Source organism: Arachis ipaensis, chromosome B09, assembly GCF_000816755.2.
Source record: "Arachis ipaensis cultivar K30076 chromosome B09, Araip1.1, whole genome shotgun sequence".
Classification (NCBI taxonomy): Eukaryota; Viridiplantae; Streptophyta; class Magnoliopsida; order Fabales; family Fabaceae; genus Arachis; species Arachis ipaensis.
The window spans coordinates 25,041,918-25,062,652 of record NC_029793.2 but is presented as its reverse complement, the minus strand read 5'-3'; the positions used below and the strand labels follow the sequence as shown (position 1 = coordinate 25,062,652).

Sequence of the window (20,735 nt, the reverse complement as noted above, 5' to 3'; positions counted from 1 at the left end):
AAAGATAGTAAAAAGTCCTATTTATACTAAACTAGTTACTATGGTTTACAGAAATGAGTAAATGATGCAGAAATCCACTTCCAGGGCCCACTTGGTGTGTGCTTGGGCTGAGCATTGAGCTTTACACGTGTAGAGGTCTTTCTTGGAGTTGAACGCCAGTTTGTAACCTGTTTCTGGCGTTTAACTCCACTTTGCAACCTGTTTCTGGCGTTTGACTCCAGAATATAGTATGGAACTGGCGTTCAATGCCAGTTTATGTCATCTATCCTTAATAAAAGTATGGACTATTATATATTGCTGGAAAGCCCTGGATGTCTACTTTCCAACGCAATTAAGAGCGCGCCATTTGGAGTTCTGTAGCTCCAGAAAATCCACTTTGAGTGTAGGGAGGTCAGAATCCAACAGCATCTGCAGTCCTTCTTCAACCTCTGAATCTGATTTTTGCTTAGGTCCCTCAATTTCAGCCAGAAAATACCTGAAATCACAGAAAAATATACAAACTCATAGTAAAGTCCAGAAATGTGATTTTTATTTAAAAAACTAATAAAAATATACCAAAAACTAACTAAATCATACTGAAAACTATGTAAAAATGCCAAAAAGCGTATAAATTATCCGCTCATCAGGGGACAGGGGGTGGGAAAAGCGAACGAGAAGAAACGAACGTAAAGAAAAAAATGTAAAAAAAATGGAAAATAAAAATTAATAGTACTAAAAAATAAATAATTAAAAGAAAAATTATCTAATTTAAGCAATCAAACAACGAGTAGTTGTCAATCACAGTCAATCCCCGGCAACAGCGCCAAAAACTTGGTGCGGTATCTGTAACCACAAACTAACCGGCAAGTGTACCGGGTCGTACCAAGTAATGCCTTACGTGAGTAAGGGTCGATCCCACGAGAATTGATGGATTAAGAAACAATAGTGTTTGATAGGATTAGTTAGACAAACAGAAAAGAGTGTTTTGGTATTCAAAAAGTATTAAACAGTAAATTAAGAATTTCAGAAAGCAAGCAACAAATGAGTTATGAAATATATATGGAAAAATAGTTAAGGCTTCAGAGTTATCTATTTTCTGGATTGACTTTTCTTATTAACTGATTTTAATCATGTAAGATTTAATTCATGGCAAACTATTTGTGACTAGACCCAAATTCCTTAGACCTTCCTAGTCTCCTCTAAAACTCATCAACTGCCAATTTCTTGGTCAATTAATTCCAATTAGAGGGTGATGATCCAATTCTAGTTTATATGCCACAAGAATCCTAATTATCCAAAAATAAAGGAATTATATGTCACGTATCCCGTTAAATACAAACAATTAGAAATTCAGGATAATATATTTTCAAGCTATTGTTCAAGTAAAGAGCTTTTCCAAGTTATACAAGAACTCAATTAGAACATGAGTCATACTTCCGTTCCAGCCAAATTCATAAAATAAAAAATGAAAATAATTATTGAAATATAAATCAACACATGAATTAAAATAGAAAAATAATATTACCAATCCATACAATAGACAGAGATCCTAACCTTAACAGTGGAGGATTAGTTGCTCATGGTAGAATGTTATGGAATACGGAATGTAAATTTGGAATAGAATGGGATCCTCCCCAGGACCTCTCCCAAAAGAGAGGTTTCTTTTCCCTTTTATAACTAATCCTAATAAATTTAAAATCTAATTTTTAAAATTAAAAATAATATATTTTCCTAGAATTCAAATTTGAATTTAAATCAAAAATTAACTAAATATTCAAGTCTTCAATTGATGGATGGGGACCACTTGTTTTGTCCATTCTGCAGCTTCTAATCTGTGTTTTCTGGGCTGGAAACTGGGTCAAAACAGCACAAAAATCGCCCCCAGCATTTTTCTGCATTTTCTGCACGTGGCGCATGTCACGCGTACGCGTCAGTCATGCGTACGCATCGATGGTCTTTTCTGCGAGTCACGCGGATGCGTCGGTTACGCGCACGCGTCGCTGAGCAAATCTTCAAATCACGCGTACGCGTCAGGCACGCGCACGCGTTGCCATGGATACCCCCAAATTCACGCGTACACGTCACTCCTCGCTGCCATCTCCTTTGATTCTTGTGCTGCAGAAACTCCATCAAATTCCGCCGAATGCTACCTACAACAAACAAAATTGCAAAAGGCTCAAAGTAGCATCCATATTGGCTAAAAAATAATTAATTCCTTATTAAACTCAACAATTTAGATGCAAATTCACTAGGAAAAGATAGGAAAGATGCTCACGCATCAGTGTCCCATCCTCAGCTGATCCATGTTGGAGCTTAATTCTCCTAGAGAAGTATTCAGTTGATCCCAATAACCTTGGGGAGGAAAGTGCATCCCTTGAGGTATCTTAGGAATTTCTTGTTGAGGTGGCTCTACATGCTCTTGCTATGGTTCATGTTCCGGCTCTCTAACATGCTCCATCCTTCTTTTAGTGATGGGCGTGTCCTCCTCAATGGGATGTCTTCTTCTATGACAATTTCAGCTGAATTGTATAAGTGACATATGAGGTGAGGGAATGCCAACCTAGCTTGAGTGGAGGTCTTTTCTGCCACCTTGTACAGCTCTTGAGATATCACCTCATGTACCTCCACCTCATTCCCAAGCATGATGCAATGAATCATGATGGCTCGATCAATGGTCACTTCAGACCAGTTACTAGTAGGGAAGATAGAGCGTTGGATGAATTTCAATCATCCTCTAGCTACGGGCTTAAGGTCAAGCCTTCTTAGTTGGATAGGCTTGGCATGAGCATCCCTTCTCCATTGTGCTCCTTCCACACAAATGTCTGAAAGGACTTGGTCTAGCCTTTGACCAAAATTTACTCTTCTAGTGTATGTAAGGATGTGGGTCTCCTTGCACTAATGGTAGATGGAGCGCCAACCTTACACTTTCAGGTCTGAAATCTAAAAGACGCCCTCAGACCATGGTGTGCCAATTTTTGGGGTGTGGGTTCACACTAGTGTCATGATTTTTGGTGACCCATGCATTGGCATAAAACTCTTGCACCATTAAGATTCCAACTTCCGGAATAGGGTTGGTCAGAACTTCCCAACCTCTTCTCTGGATTTCTTGTTGGATCTCCAGGTACTCATTCTTTTTTAGCCTAAAGGGACATCAGGAATCACTCTCTTCTTTGCCACTACTTCATAGAAGTGGTCTTGATGGGCCTTAGTAAGGAATCTCTCCCTTTCCCAAGGTTCGGAGGCGGAAGCTATGGCTTTTCCTTTCCACTTTCTAGAGGATTCTCCAACTTTGGGTGCCATAAGTGTGAAAATAGCAAGGCTTTTTCAACACCAAACTTAAAAGTTTTGCTCTTCCTCGAGTAAATATGAACAAACGGAAAGAATAGAGTAGAAGAAGAAGAGAAATAGTGGAGATAGAAGGAGAGAAGGATTTGGCCAAGTGGGGGGGTCTATGGTGTATGAGGGTTGTGTATGTGTGGGTATGAAGGGGTGATGGATGGGGTATTTATAGGGTGGATTTGTGTTAGGGTTCGGTTATGGGGTGGGGTAATTGGGAGGGAAATGTTTTGAATTTGAAATGGGTGGGATTAGTGTGAATGGTTGGATGGTAGTGATGAAGGGTGTTGGGAAGAGAAAAAGGTAATGTGGATGCGATTGATTGAGGGTGTATAGGGAAGAGTGTATATGGAGAAGAGGGAAAGTAAGAGGGAAAAGAAAGTGGGGTAGGTGGAGATTCTGTGGGACCCACTGATCCTGAGAGGCTAGGGAATTCAAATTGCCTGCCTCCTTGTGGCCGTTGAACGCCCAGCCTCTGCTCCCTGGCTGGCGTTCATCGCCAGCTTTCTGCTCCATATAGGGCGTTGAACGCCCAGCCTCTGCTCCCTGGCTGGCGTTCAACACTAGTAATGCTGCTCTTCTTGGGCATTGAACGCTTATTTGGGACTCCTCTCTTGGCGTTCAGTGCCAACTTTCTTACCTATTTGGGGCGTTGAACGACCTTCTTTCCTCCTTGTCTGGTGTTCAACGCCAGCAAGGGACTTACTCCATGGTGTTCTGTTTCCATTTCTGAATGTTTCTATCTCTGTTCTAACTATTGCACGTGATCAAAACTTATGAAATAAATTAATATTAGATAAATAAACTTAAGGAAAAATAGAAAGATTCTAATTAAGGTTGGGTTGCCTCCCAATAAGCGCTTCTTTAACATCACTAGCTTGACGGTCAGCCCCTTTATGGGAATGGATATGGGCTCAGAATTTTGCCCCTTACAGTGAACTTTTCTGTGCTCTCATGGATGAGCTCCACATATTCTAGAGACAGGACCTTGTTCACAGTGTGTGGGATCACTGGGCTGTCAGTGAAGACAACTCTCATGCCAGGTGAGAGGCCTTCAGTGGGGATTTTCTCATCCCTCCAGCCTTTAGGTACGTTTTTCTTAGTACCTTTATTCTCAGTGCTTGATGATGGGTTCTCAACACCAAACTTAGTTTTGGTGCTTGTGGGTTCTGTATAACTCTGCACTGAGAGAGAGGGTTGGAACACCAAGTATTGCACAGTTGTCTCTCCCTTAGGGAAGGAGTTAGGTTTGGGCATCTTGAATAAGATGTGATTCTCCCATAATTGTAGAACTAGCTCTCCCCTTGCCACATTGATCATGGCATTGGCTGTAGCTAGAAAAGGTCTTCCAAGGATGATGGATTCATCCTCGTCCTCCCTAGTATCTAAGATGATAAAATCTGCAGGGATGTAAAAGTCTTCAACCTTTACTAAGACATCCTCTACCAGACCATATGCCTTTTTTAGTGACTTGTCTGCCATCTCCAATGAGATCTTGGTAGCTTGTACCTTAAAAATTTCCAGCATCTCTATTACAGAGAGAGGCATGAGGTTTAGGCTTGACCCTAGGTCACATAAAGCTTTCTCAAAGGTAATTGTCCCTATGGTGCAAGGAATTAGGAAATGTCCGGGGTCCGGCAGCTGTTGAGATAGTTTCTTCTGAACCAAGGCATTGAGTTCCTTGGTGAGCACTGGAGGTTCCTCCTCCAATGTCTCTGTTCCAAATAATTTGGCATTCAGCTTCAGGAGGTTCTTTCTCCAATGTCTCTGTTCCAAATGATTTGGCATTCAGCTTTTTTAGAATTTTGAGGTACCGAGTAACTTACTCTTCCCTAGTTTCTTCTTCCTCATCAGAGGAGGAGTATTCTTCAGATTCTATAATCTTCAACCAAGCGTTTAAGGGAACCTCTATGGTCTCTTCATGAGTTCCTGTTTCTTTTAGTTCTTCAACAAGGGAGTCCTTAGTGGGTGTTGAACGCCCGGCTACTCCTATTGTGGCATTCAACGCCAGGAGTGGTCCCTCTTTGGGCGTTGAACGCCCAGCTTCTACTCCATTGCTGGTGTTCAACACCAATAACTTCTCCTCTCTGGGTGTTGAATGCCCAACTACTCCCTTGCTGGTGCTCAACGCCAGCTTCTCCTTTTTAGTTTCGGTCTCAACTTCTGCAGTGATGGCCTTGCACTCTTCTCTTGGGTTTACTTCAGTATTACTAGGATGAGTGTTAGGAGGAGTCTCAAGGAGTCTTTTACTCAGCTGACCAATCTATACCTCCAAATTCCTTATGGAGGATCTTGTTTCAATAATGATACTATGAGTGGTTTAAGAGAGATTGGAGACTATAGTGGATAAGTAAGAGAGACTCTGCTTAGAAGTCTCCATATGTTGCTGAGAAGATGGGAATGGTTTATTATTAAACCTATTCTGGTTTCTTCTACCTCGATCGTTATTGAAGCCTTGCTGAGGCTTCTGTTGATCCCTCCATAAAAAGTTGAGATGATTCCCCCATGATAAGTTGTAGGTGTTTCCATAATGTTCATTGTTGGAATTTCCTGAGGAATTTCCCAAATAGTTAACCTCATTCATCATGGGTTGATCTGGATCATATGCATCTCCTTTATAGAAGGCTTTTTTAGTGCTGTCAGCTACAGCTTGCAATCATGTTAGATGCTGAGAGATCATATTGACCTGTTGGGTCAGGATCTTGTTCTGAGCCAATATGACATTCAGAGTGTCAATCTCCAAGACTCCTCTCTTCAGAGCTATCCCATTACTTATAGGGTTCCTCTCAGAAGTGTACATGAATTGGCTGTTAGCAACCATGTCAATGAGTTCCTGTGTCTCTTCAGGCGTTTTCTTCAAGTGGACTGAACCACCAGTAGAGTGGTCCAATGCCATCTTTGACATCTCAGAAACACCATCATAGAAGATATCTAGCATGGTCCAGTCCGAAATCATGTTAGGAGGGCACTTTCTGATCAATTGCTTGTACCTCTCCCAGGCCTCATAGAGGGATTCACCCTCTTTTTGCTTGAAGGTCTGAACTTTCACCCTGAGCTTGCTCAGCTTCTGAGGTGGAAAGAACTTGGTCAAAAATGCATTGACCACCTTTTTCCAAGAGTTTAGGCTTTTCTTCGATTGGGAATCCAGCCATAACCTAGCTATGTCCCCTTATAGCAAAGGGAAAAAGCATAAGATTATAAATTTCTAGATCCACTCCGTTAGTCTTGACAGTATCACAGATCTGTAAGAAATCAGAGATGAATATGTTGGGATCTTCCTATGGAAGTTCATGAAACTGGCAGTTCTGTTGAACTAAAGTGACCAGTTGAGACTTCAGCTCAAAGTTATTTGCACCAATAGCAGGTATAGAGATGCTTCATCCATAGAAGTCAAAAGTGGGTGCAGTAAAGTCACCTAGGACCTTCCTTGCGTGTTCTCCACCATTAAGATTGGCGGCCATGTCTGTATTTTCAGCTTCTTGTTCGAAAAGCTCTGTGAGATTTTCTCTGGAGTGTTGTGCTCTAACTTATTGTAAACACCTCCTTAGAGTCCTCTCAAGTTCAGGGTCAGGAACAAACAGAGGTTCTTTATCCCTATTCCTGCTCATAAACGAGAAGGAAGAATGCAAGAAGAGAAGAAAAAGGATTCTTTATGTTAAAGTATAGAGGTCCTTTGTGAGAGAGTTAGAAGAGGGGAAAAGAAAAGAAAGATATCTTTTAAATTAAAAGAGTTTTTGAAAAATAAATAGAAAAGGAAAAGAAGATATTTTTTTAAATAGAGGTGAGAGAAAGAGGTAAGAATTTTTGAAAAAGTAGAGAGAGAAAGAAGTAGAAAGTTTTTGAAAATATAAGAGAGAGAAAGAAGAATTAGAGAGATACTAAACTTTCAAATTTAGAATAAGATAAAACAAGTAACTAACCAACTAACAAGATTTGAAAACAAATTAAAAGATTTGATTTTGAAATTTAATTTTTAAAAGAAAGTAAAGACTTGGACTTTAAAAGTTTTAAATTTAAAAAGAAGATAAGATAGGAAGGACTTAAAGCAAAAAGATATGATAAATATTTGAAAAAGATTTGATTTTGAAATTTAAATTTTAAATTTTGAATTTTGAAATTGAATTTTAAAATTTGAAATTAAAGTAAGATAAGATAGGATTTTTGAAATTCAAAGAAAGATAAAAAAGATAAGATATTGAATTGAAAAAGATTTGAAAAGATAAGATTTGAAATTCAAAATTTGAACCTTACTAACAAGAAAACACCAAATTTAAAAATTTTTTAAATCAAGATAAAAAAAAAAGGAAACAAGATTTTCGAAATTCTGAATAAAGATAAAAGAAACATTTTTTTTATTTTTTTCGAATTAATGAAGAAAGAGAAAAACAACCAAAAGACACCAAACTTAAAATTTTTAGATCAAAGACACTAGTTTTTCGGAAATTAGAAAGAAAAATACCAAAAGACACCAAACTTAAAAATTTTAAGATCAAACAAAGAAAAGAAACAAGAACAACTTGCATACCAAGAAGAACACTCAAGAGCAAATTCAAAAATTTAAGGAAAATAAAGAACACACAAAAGACACCAAACTTAAAAATTGACACTAGACTCAACCAAAAGACAAAGAAAAGATGGATTTTGAAAAAGAAAACAAAAGACACAATTAAAAGATCTACTAAACCTTAAAGTACCTAATCTAAGCAACAAGATAGTCCGGTAGTTTGTCAAACTCAAACAATCCCCGACAATGGCGCCAAAAACTTGGTGCACAAAATTGAACTCCGCAAGTTTCACATAGATAGACCGGCAAGTGCACCAGGTCGTCCAAGTAATACCTCAAGTGAGTGAGGGTCGAATCCCTCGGAGATTGTCAGATTGAGCAAGCAATGACTATCTTGTAGATCTTAGTCAGGCGATTAGAAAAGATAGTTTTTGTGAAAAACGTATAAAAACAGAATAAAGATAGAATTACTTAATTGGTGTGAAATCAGTGATGAGAGAATGGATGAGGCTTCAGAGATACTTCCTCCTTCTGTAAATGATTAACGCCAGGTCAGTGGTCATTAATCTCCTCTACTTCAGATCAAACGCTAGGTCAGTGGTCATCCAATCTGAACGGGGGTAAAGCTCCTGCAGTCCATTCCCTTGGTGATCCTACTCAAAAATGCTACAGACAAGATCGGATCTTTCGGATCAGAGAATACTGCTTTATGATTCTAGCCGATACCACAAAGGCTCTAATCGCCCCATACCTCGGCTGAACTGATGTCTCCAAGTCCCCAACGAAGTCGTGGATTAGCCGTCTAAGAGATGTATAATCAAGCTTGTGGTTCAATACTATCCCGTCAAGAACTCGCAAGAACCCATGTAGAATAGGGATGACGGTCAAGTTACACTCCCAATTCATTAGGATGAAGAACGAAGATACATCTTAGAATAGAATCAAGCATAGGTTGAAATAGAACAATGATATTATTAATCCATAAAAATCAGCAGAGCTCCTAACCTTAACCTAGGAGGTTAGTGGCTCATAGCTTACAGAAAGTAGTAATGTAAATTTGAAAATATGGCATAAGGTCCTGAACAAGGGTGATCCTTGTTCTATATATACTAATCTAACTAAGAAGTACAAAAATATGATAGAATAGACTAGAGGTGCAAAATCCATCCTTAGGCCCACTTTGGTTGAGTACTTAGGCTGAGCTTGGCGTCCACTTTGAGGAATGAGAAGTGAACCGTGCTACCTTCTGCTCTTGGTGGGCGTTGAACGCCCATTAGGGGGTGGTTAGCGTTCAACGCCAGCTTTGGATCTCTTTTGGGGTGTTTGACGCCAGCTAGGGGGTAGCTCCTTGGCGTTCAACACCCAAAATGGGCAAGTCCTTTCATAGAAAAGTATAAATAATTATATATTTATGGAAAGCTCTGAAAGTTAGCATTTCAACACCGTTGAAAACGCGTCATTTAGACCTTTGTAGCTCCAGAAATTCTCGTTTGAGTGCATGGAGGTCAGAATCTGACAACATCTGCTATGCTTTCCTTGAATCAGACTTTGCCAAAACTCTTCAATTTTAGCCAGAAAATACTTGAAATCATCATAAAATACGCAAACTCAAAGTAGAATTCAAAAATATGAATTTTTCACTAAAACCTATGAAAACATAATAAAACATAAACAAAACATAACTAAACATTATGAAAATGATGTCAAAAAATGTATAAAATATCCGCTCATCAGGAGTCAAGTTGTCTGTTACAGAAGTGAGTGCCTCCGTCACTGATCAGTGTTCGTGGGACACCAAATCTACTAAAGATGTACTTTTGAAGGAATTTCAAAAGTTTGCGCACTTGCTGTCTGTTGTACTCCTTTGGAATGAACTTCATGGCTTTATAGTTCACAATATCTGCAAACCATGGTGCTCTCTAGATTGCAAAAAGCTGCTCATCAGGGAAAGACTTGGATACCTCAGTGATGGACAGAGGCGTCCCTGCTTCAGGCTCAATTCGGGATAATTGATCTGCCACTTGGTTTTCTGATCCTTTTCTGTCCCTGATATAAATGTCGAATTCTTGAAGAAGGAGTAGTCATCTGATTAGCCTTGGTTTAGAGTCCTATTTGGTTAGGAGGTACTTGAGAGCAGTATGGTCAGTGTAAACAATGACCTTTGAACTAATCAAATAAGATCTGAACTTATCAATTGTATAGACAACTGCTACTAGTTCCTTTTCAGTAGTGGTATAGTTCCTTTGAGCATCATTTAGAATGCGACTAGCATAATAAATGATGTACAGAAGCTTATCATGTCGCTGCCCCAGAACTACTCCTATGGCATAATCACTGGCATCACACATTAGCTCGAATGGTAGGGTCCAGTTCGGTGCAGAAATGACAGGGGCAGTGACAAGTTTTGCCTTTAAAGTTTTGAAGGCATGCAAGCAATCCTCACTAAAAACAAAAGGTGTGTCTGCAACTAGAAGATTGCACAGGAGTTTTGCAATTTTGGAAAAGTCTTTGATAATCCTCCTGTAGAAACCTGCATGGCATAAGAAGCTTCGGATGGCTTTAACATTAGTATGTGGTGGTATTTTTTCAATTATTTCCACCTTAGCTTGATCAACCTCTATTCCTTTGTATGAAATCTTGTGCCCAAGAACAATCCCTTCAGTAACCATGAAATGGCATTTCTCTCAATTTAAAACCAGGTTTGTTTCTTGGCATCGCTTTAGCACCAGGGCGAGATGGTTAAGGCAAGACACTACAAAAAATTTTGGGAAAAACGGCAGTTTTTTTGGCATTTACGGCGGTTTGAACCGCCATTATTACCAAGAATGGCGGTTTCGTACAATGACGTAATTCTAGGCGTCATTCTGGTTATTATGACGGTTTTCTGAAAATCACCACAATTTCCTAAGTTAAAACGGCAGTTTTTGAATAGGTTAAAACGGCGGTTCAAATTGCCATTATTTCCAGGGTTAAAATGGCGATTTTTGGATAGGTTAAAACGGCGGTTTGAACCGCCATTATTACCCTGACAGAGTGGCGTTTTGGTTGGTTAAAATGGCAGTGGCATTTTGATTGGTTAAAACGGCATTTTTGTACCGACATTTTTACCCTGACAGTAGCATTTTTGTTGGTTAAAATGGCATTTTTGAACCGACGTTTTACCCTGATAGTGACATTTTTTATCGTTTAAAAAAATAATTTTTACTGTCATTTTTATCGCGTTAAATAAATAATTGTGATTAAAATTTAACAATAGCAAAAAATCATAATCTATAAATGAAATATTATATAACTCGTAAACAAAATATTAATATAATATATAATTTTTTATTATTGAAAATCAAAAGTAATAACTCCTATACAAAACCTTGTCTTACTAAATTTACCAAAATACAAGCATTGCAATAAACACTAATCAATCAAATCTACCATCCAGTTCCCTAAACTATGTTAATATTTAATAATGTATTTAAACCATCTAATAAGTGATGTTTGTACTACTTAGAATATGAATATACAAGACAAGTAGCTTAGCTAAGTGATGATGAATAAGATTTGGAGGCCAAAAGTTTCCTCCTTTTCTAATTAACTTTAAAACAAGCCTGCCTTAGTTTTTTGGTCTCTTGTGTGAGTTTCATCCTAGAAACTTGCTCCAACATCTTTTTTTCTTACTCAAACACTCTAACTTTATTATCCAAACTCATCCCTTACAAAAATTTGTAGGAACCTCTCCTGTCAGAAAATTTCTATCAAGCCGGCTGTTATAAATTGAAATTATAACAATGAAAAGATGTCATTAGAAACAATATATAACTAGTCAAATAATATAAAGAGAAAAAATAAAATTAGATTGGTAGAAAGAGTCGAGAAAATTTATTAAAAACTAAAATATGAGGTAATTACTTACAGAACCTCAAGTGTCTGAACTAGTCCTAATATTTCCTAATGTCTGAACTAATAGCTGTCTCTTGGAGTATCAGAACCAATATTTGCCTAATTCAAAATTCAATTCATCATCATATTGCCCAAGAAGGCAACAGGTCACAATATAAATGAAATTGTTATTAATTAAAACTTACCTCTATAATATCATCCATTGTCAATTCAGCATATTCAATAAGAAGAGACTGAAGATTCTCAAATTCAAGTGCTCGTCTTCTCTCTGATAGTATGGCTTAATCTTTTCTACATCAACTAAGATTGTACTCTTGCTATATAAATCCTACTTGCTGCACAAAATAATGAGTGATGTAAGTGCTGCACAAAATTATAAAAAATTGAAAATTACCAGCAACATTAGAAGTACCAAATTATATCAAATCAAATGAAATAAAAGAAGAAGGACATAATCATTATCAGAAGTGAACTGTTGAATAGCAAAATAGAACTGTTAAACCTTTCAACCATGTAAATTTTGATACCATGTCATGAAATTATTTCTAGTAAATAAGAGGAGACATATGAATGATTATTGATGAAATCGTGAGTTCAAAGAGTGAAGAGATAAAAAACTAGAGTGAATTCGAGCAGAAGATCGAAGATTAGAGAAGAATAGCTATATCTCTAATATAATTCATTAGATAGATTTTCATAAACTGATCATCATTGATGACTATATATTCTAAAGTAATTACTAATTAATGAATTGGATTTTACATTTAAGATATCTTCTTTTATTTTAAAAGAAAGAAACAGTTAGCTCCATGAAAAAAAAATCAAATCTAAGGTGCTGTTATGTACAAAGTACAAATATAGATACGTCGTTAGTCCTGTCTTTTTCCCCAATAAAGAATGAATGACCATTTTAGCACGTTGGTCAATTAACGCACACAGTGGTACATGAATTAACTTTTTCCAATTTTCTTTTGTGATATTTAATTAACATTTTCTAAATGTTGTAGGGAATGAATGTTTTAGTCTTTTTATTTTAATTAATCTTGTCAAGTGTGACTTTTTATTTCACTTAAATATCAAGTACCTCATCACAGGCAGAGTTCACAGTGTTTAAACTCCTCTTGAATTCTTCAGCCTGTATCAAGTGGAAAAAATAAAGTGAAGTGAAACAAGAAAAACCAAATTGAAAACAAATTCAGATAAAACACCTTGAGAATTAGCAAACCTGAGTCCCAAACTGAATCTTGAAAGAGAACACTCTTAATTTTACCTCCACTCTTGGCACTTTCATCAGCTCCATAAAATACCAAAGCATAACAAGAACATGAAAATATTACACAGGCTGGTCCTTAGCTTGAACTAACAAATACTAAAATAGCCTTTTTTATAAGTCAATTTTTGAAGACACAAACACTTGAATCAATCATCTTATCAATTAACAGAGGAACCTCTTATAAGTTCAATATATGTTCCCCTCACAATGAACAATTTTCTTTTCACGATTACTCTATATAAAGAAAACAAAGAAAGCATGTCCTTGCTGGATTCATGTTGGGAGCTAAGCTAGTTTTGAATTTCAAAATTTCACAATGATGAACATGCAGTGGTTATAATAATAAGCACCAAAGAATCATCATCTATTTAGGTTAATTGTGTGATATGTCCAGTATTCAGAATCAGAACAAAATGTGTTGGTGTCTTGTACTTAAGATATATCTAACATGGAAACAAAAAGCATTATCATGTGTAAGAAATACATATAAATTAAATGTTTAGCACCATAATATTTGAAAGTACAACGCGCTTAACTAAGGTCTTATAGCTGTCTGAGGAAACATGATACTTTGCATCCCTCTGATGCACCAGATTTGCCCTCACCAGCCCAGGCTTCACCCCTTGTGGTGACATCATTAGTGCTGGTGCACCCAGTGGAACCCTATCTCCTGCACCAATAATAACACACAAAACTAAGCTTAATTAAACTCCTATAATATAATAACGCAAAGATTGTTAACCTCTGTCGGCCTGTCAAGTACACCAGAATGTTCCATAGGATTTAGCAAGGTTTTCAAGCTCAGGCATGGCAATCATCTCTGGAACTCTTGGGCTTATTAATAGACCCAACTTGACCTGCACCATCCAAATCAGTCTAAGATAAAATATTTATGACACAGGAAAAAAAAATAAAAATAGAGAATGAAAGTGAAAAACCTCATAAGCATGAGAGTGCCAAAGCTTCTTCTCCTCGTCAGGCAGATCTTCAAAGATCCTATCAAAAATGATATACTCCACACCTGGCACGCATTCATATGGAGTGAGCGAGTAAGTTTAAATAACAAGAAGAAACATGCATGCATGATGCATGGGAAGTGAGGGAGTAATTAGACCGAGGAGGTGGGCATTGGCGTCGTCAAAGTCATAGACAGCGCACTGGAGGAAGTCCTGGTTGAGGCGGGAGCAGTAGTGGTGAGTCTCGATCTGGCGAGACATGTCGTGGCTGTAGATAGCGAAGGAGCAAACGTGGTAGCTGAACTGCTTCACGGGTTTGAGGGAGTGAAGCATCATGGCGCCTTTGTAAGGTATGAGCATATAAATGACAATCTTGTCAAGTTTCAAACATAGTAAAGTTTCCTTCAATTTTCTAGTGCTCAATCTTCAAGTTAGTGAATGAAGATTTTCATTTCCTTCTTTTGTTTGTTTTCTTTTCCTTTAAGTAACATGAGTTAGAACAACACTATATTGTTTCCTGGTTTCATCACTTCTAAAACAAATTTGTTGAAATCAAATTGGGTTATTCTTTATTGCAGAATTATGTTCAATCATTACTGTCACTGACATAGCGGTAAAATAATAAACCGGTGAAAGTTAAATTGAATATAACTAACGGCTTTTCCTTCAAGAAAGTGAAGTAAATTTCTTACTTGGTTCACAAAGCTCACTAGACCTGCCAATCTCTCCATTGCAGTAGACATGTTTGGAGTGTTAGTTTGTTCTTTAAGTTGTCCTGCTACTACAGATTCTAAAACCATTTGTTGAAGTTTGTCCATGCCTTGTGAAAGAGTATCTTCTGCTTGCTGACAAGATTTTCCAAGGTTGCTTATGTTTGACCTTTGTTGCTCTGTCATGGTTTCAATCCTAGGGACCAGAATCTGCAATCTAAACGTTTTTTTTTTAATTATTAATAATGCATCATATCACCATTTACATGCAAAGCTGGTGCTCTCATTCACAATGAGGAAGCTTTCTCAACATCTTTTATTTAACTAGATAGTAAGCATCACCTTTAGAATTTCTAAGGGGCAAAAGCCTCCAATCCAGAAGAAAAATTGTTCAAACACCTTTATGATCTTTTATATACCTCTGCATCAGCAAGAAAATTAAAAATTGAAAGCCAAAATACACACTTACATCATTCAAACATTAACACAACATTCATGGAACAGATTAGCAGTGCTTTGTGTCTCTTCATTATTGCATTTAACCATCATTCAAACACTTACATCAGAAAATACACACACGCCATGTTTTGTACTAATTTCGGACAAATGATACAGATTAATCAGTTCAATAGAACATATTAGGTCTCAAACTAAATAAAATCAGAAGCAAAAAAACAACAACACAACAGGAAAGGCAGCAGTAACAAGCTAACAACAACAACATCACAAAAGATCAATGAAAGTTAAAAACACAATAATAAAAACAGAACCAGCATTCTTTGTTTCTTCGTACTAGAGCATGAAGTAGATCTAAAAAAATGAAGAGTTACCTATTAGAAGTGATAGAGATCGCGAAACCAAACTGTAAGAGCTTGATGAAGGCAGCAACAACGGCGTTGCTTGCCACGGCAAGGAGATGAGCCAGATTGAAAACAGTGTTGCTTGTGATAGCGCAGAGATGAATGACGATGATGAGATGAGCAGCAATCTTCATATCAAATCCAAATCATAGAAGCTCGCTAAAGGAGGAAAACTCGCCACCAGAGGAGATCGTCGCTGGAGATAGCGTTTCAGTTCACATCACACAATCTCGTCAGAGGAGAACGCCGAGAAAATCATCGCCGGAGCATTCGCTGGAGCAGATCATTGCCGGAGCAGATCGTTGCCGGAGCATTCCCTGGTGCAAAACGTTGCCGGAGCAGAGCACAGATCGTCGTTTTTGGATTTGACGGTGGTGACAACGCGTGTTAGGGTTTTCCATGTTGGGGGAACACATTCAATTTAAGATATTTGGGTTTTCCTTCGTTTGGGATTTTTTTTTCACAATGTGCTCTGATAATGGCAGTTTTAACCGCCAAAATTACCAAAAATTGCTATTTTATTTAAATTAATTATGGAAGCATCATAAAATGCCATAATACTTGAATATTACGACGGTTTTAAAGAACCGCCGTAATATAAATGTCATTTTAAACCTCATTTTTTGTAGTGAGAGTAAAAGGAATCACCAAAAATAGAGAAGTCATCCATGAATACTTTCAAGAATTTTTCCACCATATCTGAGAAGATGGAGAGCATACACCTTTGAAAGGTTGCTGGTGCATTGCATAGGCCGAAAGGCATACTTTTATAGGCGAACACTCCATAGGGACATGTGAACACTGTCTTTTCTTGGTCCTGAGGGTCTACTGCAATTTGATTCTAGCCCGAGTAGCCATCCAGGAAGCAGTAGAATGCATGGCCAACCAGCCTCTCCAGCATTTGGTCTATGAAAGGTAAGGGAAAGTGGTCCTTTCTTGTGGCGCTGTTGAGTCTTCTATAATCAATGCACATACGCCATCCTGTGACAGTTCTGGTAGAAATCAGCTCATTTCTTTCATTGTGGATCACTGTCATCCTGCCTTTCTTGGAAACTACTTGTACAAGGCTTACCCAAGGACTATCTGAAATGGGGTATATAATCTCAGCCTCCCACAACTTTGTAACCTCTTTTTGGACCACTTCCTTCATAGCTGGATTCAGGCACCTCTGTGGTTGCACCACAGGTTTAGCGTCATCTTCAAGTCTGATTTTATGCATACATCGAGTTGGATTGATTCCTTTTAAGTCACTTATGGTCCATTTGATAGCTGTCTTGTGGGCCTTGAGCACTTGAATGTGTGCCTCTTCTTCCTGCTGCTCTACGGCAGAGCTTATGATGACTGGATACGTGTCACCATCTCCTAAGAATACGTACTTTAAGGATGGTGGCAACGGCTTAAGCTTAACTTTAGGAGGTTCATCTTCCACCTTGGGGGTGGTTAGTGTTTCCTCCTGATCTTTTGGTGCATCCAGTTCCAGCGTGGCATCCTCAAGAATGTTATCCAACTCTCCCTTAAGTCTTTCAATCTCACGTACCTCTTCAACCAGGGGTTCTATGACATCAATCTTCATGCATTCCTCTTGGGGGTCAGAATGTTGGATGGCTTTGACAACATTAAATATGAACTCATCCTTGTCGATTCTCAGTGTTACTTCCCTTTTTTGAACGTCAATGATGGATCCCCCTGTAGCCAGGAAAGATCTTCCTAGGATAATGGAGGCATTCATGTTTTCTTCCATGTCTAGGATCACAAAGTTTGTGGGAAACATAAAAGGTCCAACCCTGACAATCACATCCTCAACCACCCTTGATGGGATCTTAATGGAGCCATCAGCAAGCTGAAGGCAGATGCATGTAGGCTTAGGTTCCTGGATCTGGAGCTTGTTCATTAATGATGATGGCATGAGGTTGATACTTGCTCCAAGATCACATAAGGAGCCACCTACAGAATGATCCAGGGACATTTGGGCTGCATAAAGGAGTCCATCATAAAAGATGTCCAACTCAACCCAGTGGGTGAACAACTAAACTGGATATTTTCGGAGCATTGATTTGTATTTCCCCCAGGCATCATAGAGAGACTCGCCCTCCTCTTGTTCGAAGACCTGAATGTCCTTTCTTAATTTTGTTAGCTTTCTTGGGGGGAAGTATCTGTTCAGGAACTTGTCGGCTACTTTACTCCAGGTGTTCAGGCTTTCCTTAGGTTGTTCTCCCAGCCAGTCCTTAGCCTGATCTCTCATAGCAAAGGAAAAGAGTAGCAGCCTGTAGACGTCAGGATCCACTCTATTGGTCTTTATAGTGTCACAGATTTGTAAAGTTAGAAATAAATTTGGTGGGATCCTCCTGCGAGTGCCCATGAAACTGACAGTTGTTTTGCACAAGAGTGATCAAATTCGGGTTGAGCTCAAAATTGTTCATTCCTATAGGGGGCACACTAATGTTTCTTCCATAGAAGTCAGGAGTGGGATCTGTATACGATCCCCATGTTTTCCTGGTTTGTGCTTCGCTCGCTAGATTCATAGTGCTCCTAGTGTTTCTGATCTAAGGAGCAAGACAACCGGTAGTGGTCAATCTCGAACAATCCCAGGCAACAACACCAAAAATTTGGTGCGCGAAATTGAACTCGCACAACTTCACCGGCAAGTGCATCGGGTCGTCCAAGTAATACCTCAGGTGAGTAAGGGTCGATTCCACGAGGATTGTTGGATTGAGCAAGCAATGGTTATCCTGCAGATCTTAGTCAGGTGAATAGAAAGATAGTGGTTGTTGTTGTAGGCGCATAGAACAAAATAATAAGGAAAGCAATAAAGAATTACGTAAAAACAATAATAAGAAATCAGTTAAGGCTTTGGAGATGCTTTATCTTTCTGGAGTAATACTTCTTATATACCACTTCAACAATGAATGATTCGTTCTATGACAACACTGTAAGTCATTAACTCATGTCCTTTCATCAAGTTAATCTTCCCTTATTCATATCAAATGCCATTGTCAATGGTCATTCAATATGAACGAGGATGAAGCCCGCGCAATTCACTCTTCTTTGTTGATCCTACTTAAAATGCCACAGATAAGGTCAGATCTTTCGGATCGAAGAATGAAGCTCAATGATTCTACCCTTAGCGCCACACGAACCTCATCACCCATAACTAACCGGATTATATGTCACATATCCTCAATTAGCCCAGATGAATTATTGGTTCAGGTGATGTATTCTCAAGCTTTAGCTCAAGTGAACTTTTCCCGGTATCACAAGAACTCATGTAGAGAAGGGACATACCCAGTCTCATTTGGATGAAGAACGACAATACATCATAGAATGGAATCAAACATATATTGAAATAGAAAAAGTAATATTATTAATCCATAGAAATTAGCAGAGCTCCTGACCTTAACCTAGGAGGTTTAGTTGCTCATAATTTACAGAGAAAACTTAGATGTAAAGTATGATAGAAGTTGACGTATAAACCTAAGTGATCTCATCCTTATATAGGAGATGCTAACCCTAAAAGATGTTAATTTAAAATTAAAAAGTACAAAGATAAGACTAGATAAGCTAAGGAGGGCTAAAATCTATTTTGGGCCCACTTTGGTCTTGTGTTTGTCCAAGCCTAGGGTTCAACTTAGAAAAGTGGCATTGAACACCAGTTAGGGGGTGAACGTGCTGTCTTCTGGTCCCTGGCTGGCGTTGAACGCCAGTCTTGGGCATTCAACGCTGGGCTTGGTCCTTCTTAGGCGTTGAACTCCAGATGTGGACGTTCAACGCCACTTTTGGGACATGATTATGGAAAAGAAGTATAGACTATTATATATTTCTAGAAAGCTCTGGAAGTTAGCTTTTCAACGCTATTGAGAATGTGTCAATTGGACCTTTGTAGCTCAAAATATGCATATTCAAATACACAGAGGTCAGGATTTGACAGAATCTACTATCCTTTCTTCATCTCTGAACAAGACTTTGCAAATCTCGCTAATTTTGCCCAAAAATCCCCAAAAAAATATAGGAAAAATACAAAAACTCAAAGTAGCATCCAAATATGAATTTTTGCACTAAAACATACTAAACTTAATGAAAATCAATAAAATCGAACTAAAAACACTATGAAAATGCTATGAAAAAGCGTATAAGATATCCACTTATCATCTCCACCACAATAATGATAGAATTTCACCATATCCAATTCAAGATTACAATTACCAATGCCAAGACCAAGACAAAGACAATATGAACCAACCAGATCTTACGCCAAAGAAAATGAAGCACCAACCTGAGCTTCAACCAGATCTTACACCAAAGAAAAAGACAGTATTTCAATAATTAACTCATTATATCTCAATTTAGTAAATAATACCAAATTAATCACCATTCACAACCGCGTCTAATTTCAATCATAACTCAAAATAATCACAACAGCTAACTATTCTCAAACACATTTCAAGCCATTCACATCAATTAATTAATTCTTAACCATTATTAACTATTTGCAATGATCCAATTAACTTTGTAGGCATTCTAAAATTAAAACCATTAAACTTTAAAAATAAAGTCCCTATCTCCAAGTGTCAAAATTAGAAGAAATCCGAGATGGGGTTATGGCGGCAGTGACTGAGCCAGCGTAAACAGTAGCAGAAACAGGGGCGGAGCTGAGCTGAACAAAGAACAGTGGCTCCGACAGTGGCATTTTTCGGCGTCAATGGCGGTGTTCCCCAGTGATCAACGGTGCGGCGGCAAAGCCTCCCTCTCCTCTGCGAGTTTCTCCTCCCTCTTCACGTTCTATTTATCCCGTCAACAACAGTAACTTCCAATCAACGGCAATGAGACAGCCTTGTTCTCCTCCTTTCTCGCGTTAGCGTTCCGACGATAGTGGCAGCCTCCCCGGCAGCAGTAGCAACGCTCTCCCCAACAAGCCCTAGCAACAGCAGCTTCCTCCGATGATGGCCCAGATGGTGGACTCCTCCAACTCCCGTCAGCTCGTGCATCTCTCTCTCCTCGTGTCTCACCCTCAGCGAACAGCAACGGCAACGCACGAACGACAACGATGGGGCGTGGCTCAACGGCGGATCCTCCCTCTCCTCCATGTGTCGCGTTTGGTTCCCTTTCTTTTCTGCAACGACAGCTCAGCAGCGGCACCAAGCCCTGAGGCGCCATCCCTCTTCTCCAATTCCCCTCCCCTAGTTCACACTCTGGTTCCACATTCTCCCTCTCTGATTTTCCATTTCT

At 38.6% G+C, this 20,735-nt stretch overlaps 1 long non-coding RNA gene and 1 pseudogene across 1 annotated transcript; both read right to left on the bottom strand.

Moving 5' to 3' along the window:
- Positions 11,129 to 13,348, bottom strand: LOC110266710. Its single transcript, XR_002354208.1, has 2 exons — positions 11,899 to 13,348; positions 11,129 to 11,812 (listed from the first exon to the last, which is right to left on the bottom strand). It is a non-coding gene; the product is annotated as an uncharacterized LOC110266710 (long non-coding RNA).
- On the bottom strand, positions 13,355 to 15,646 carry LOC107615256 (annotated as a pseudogene).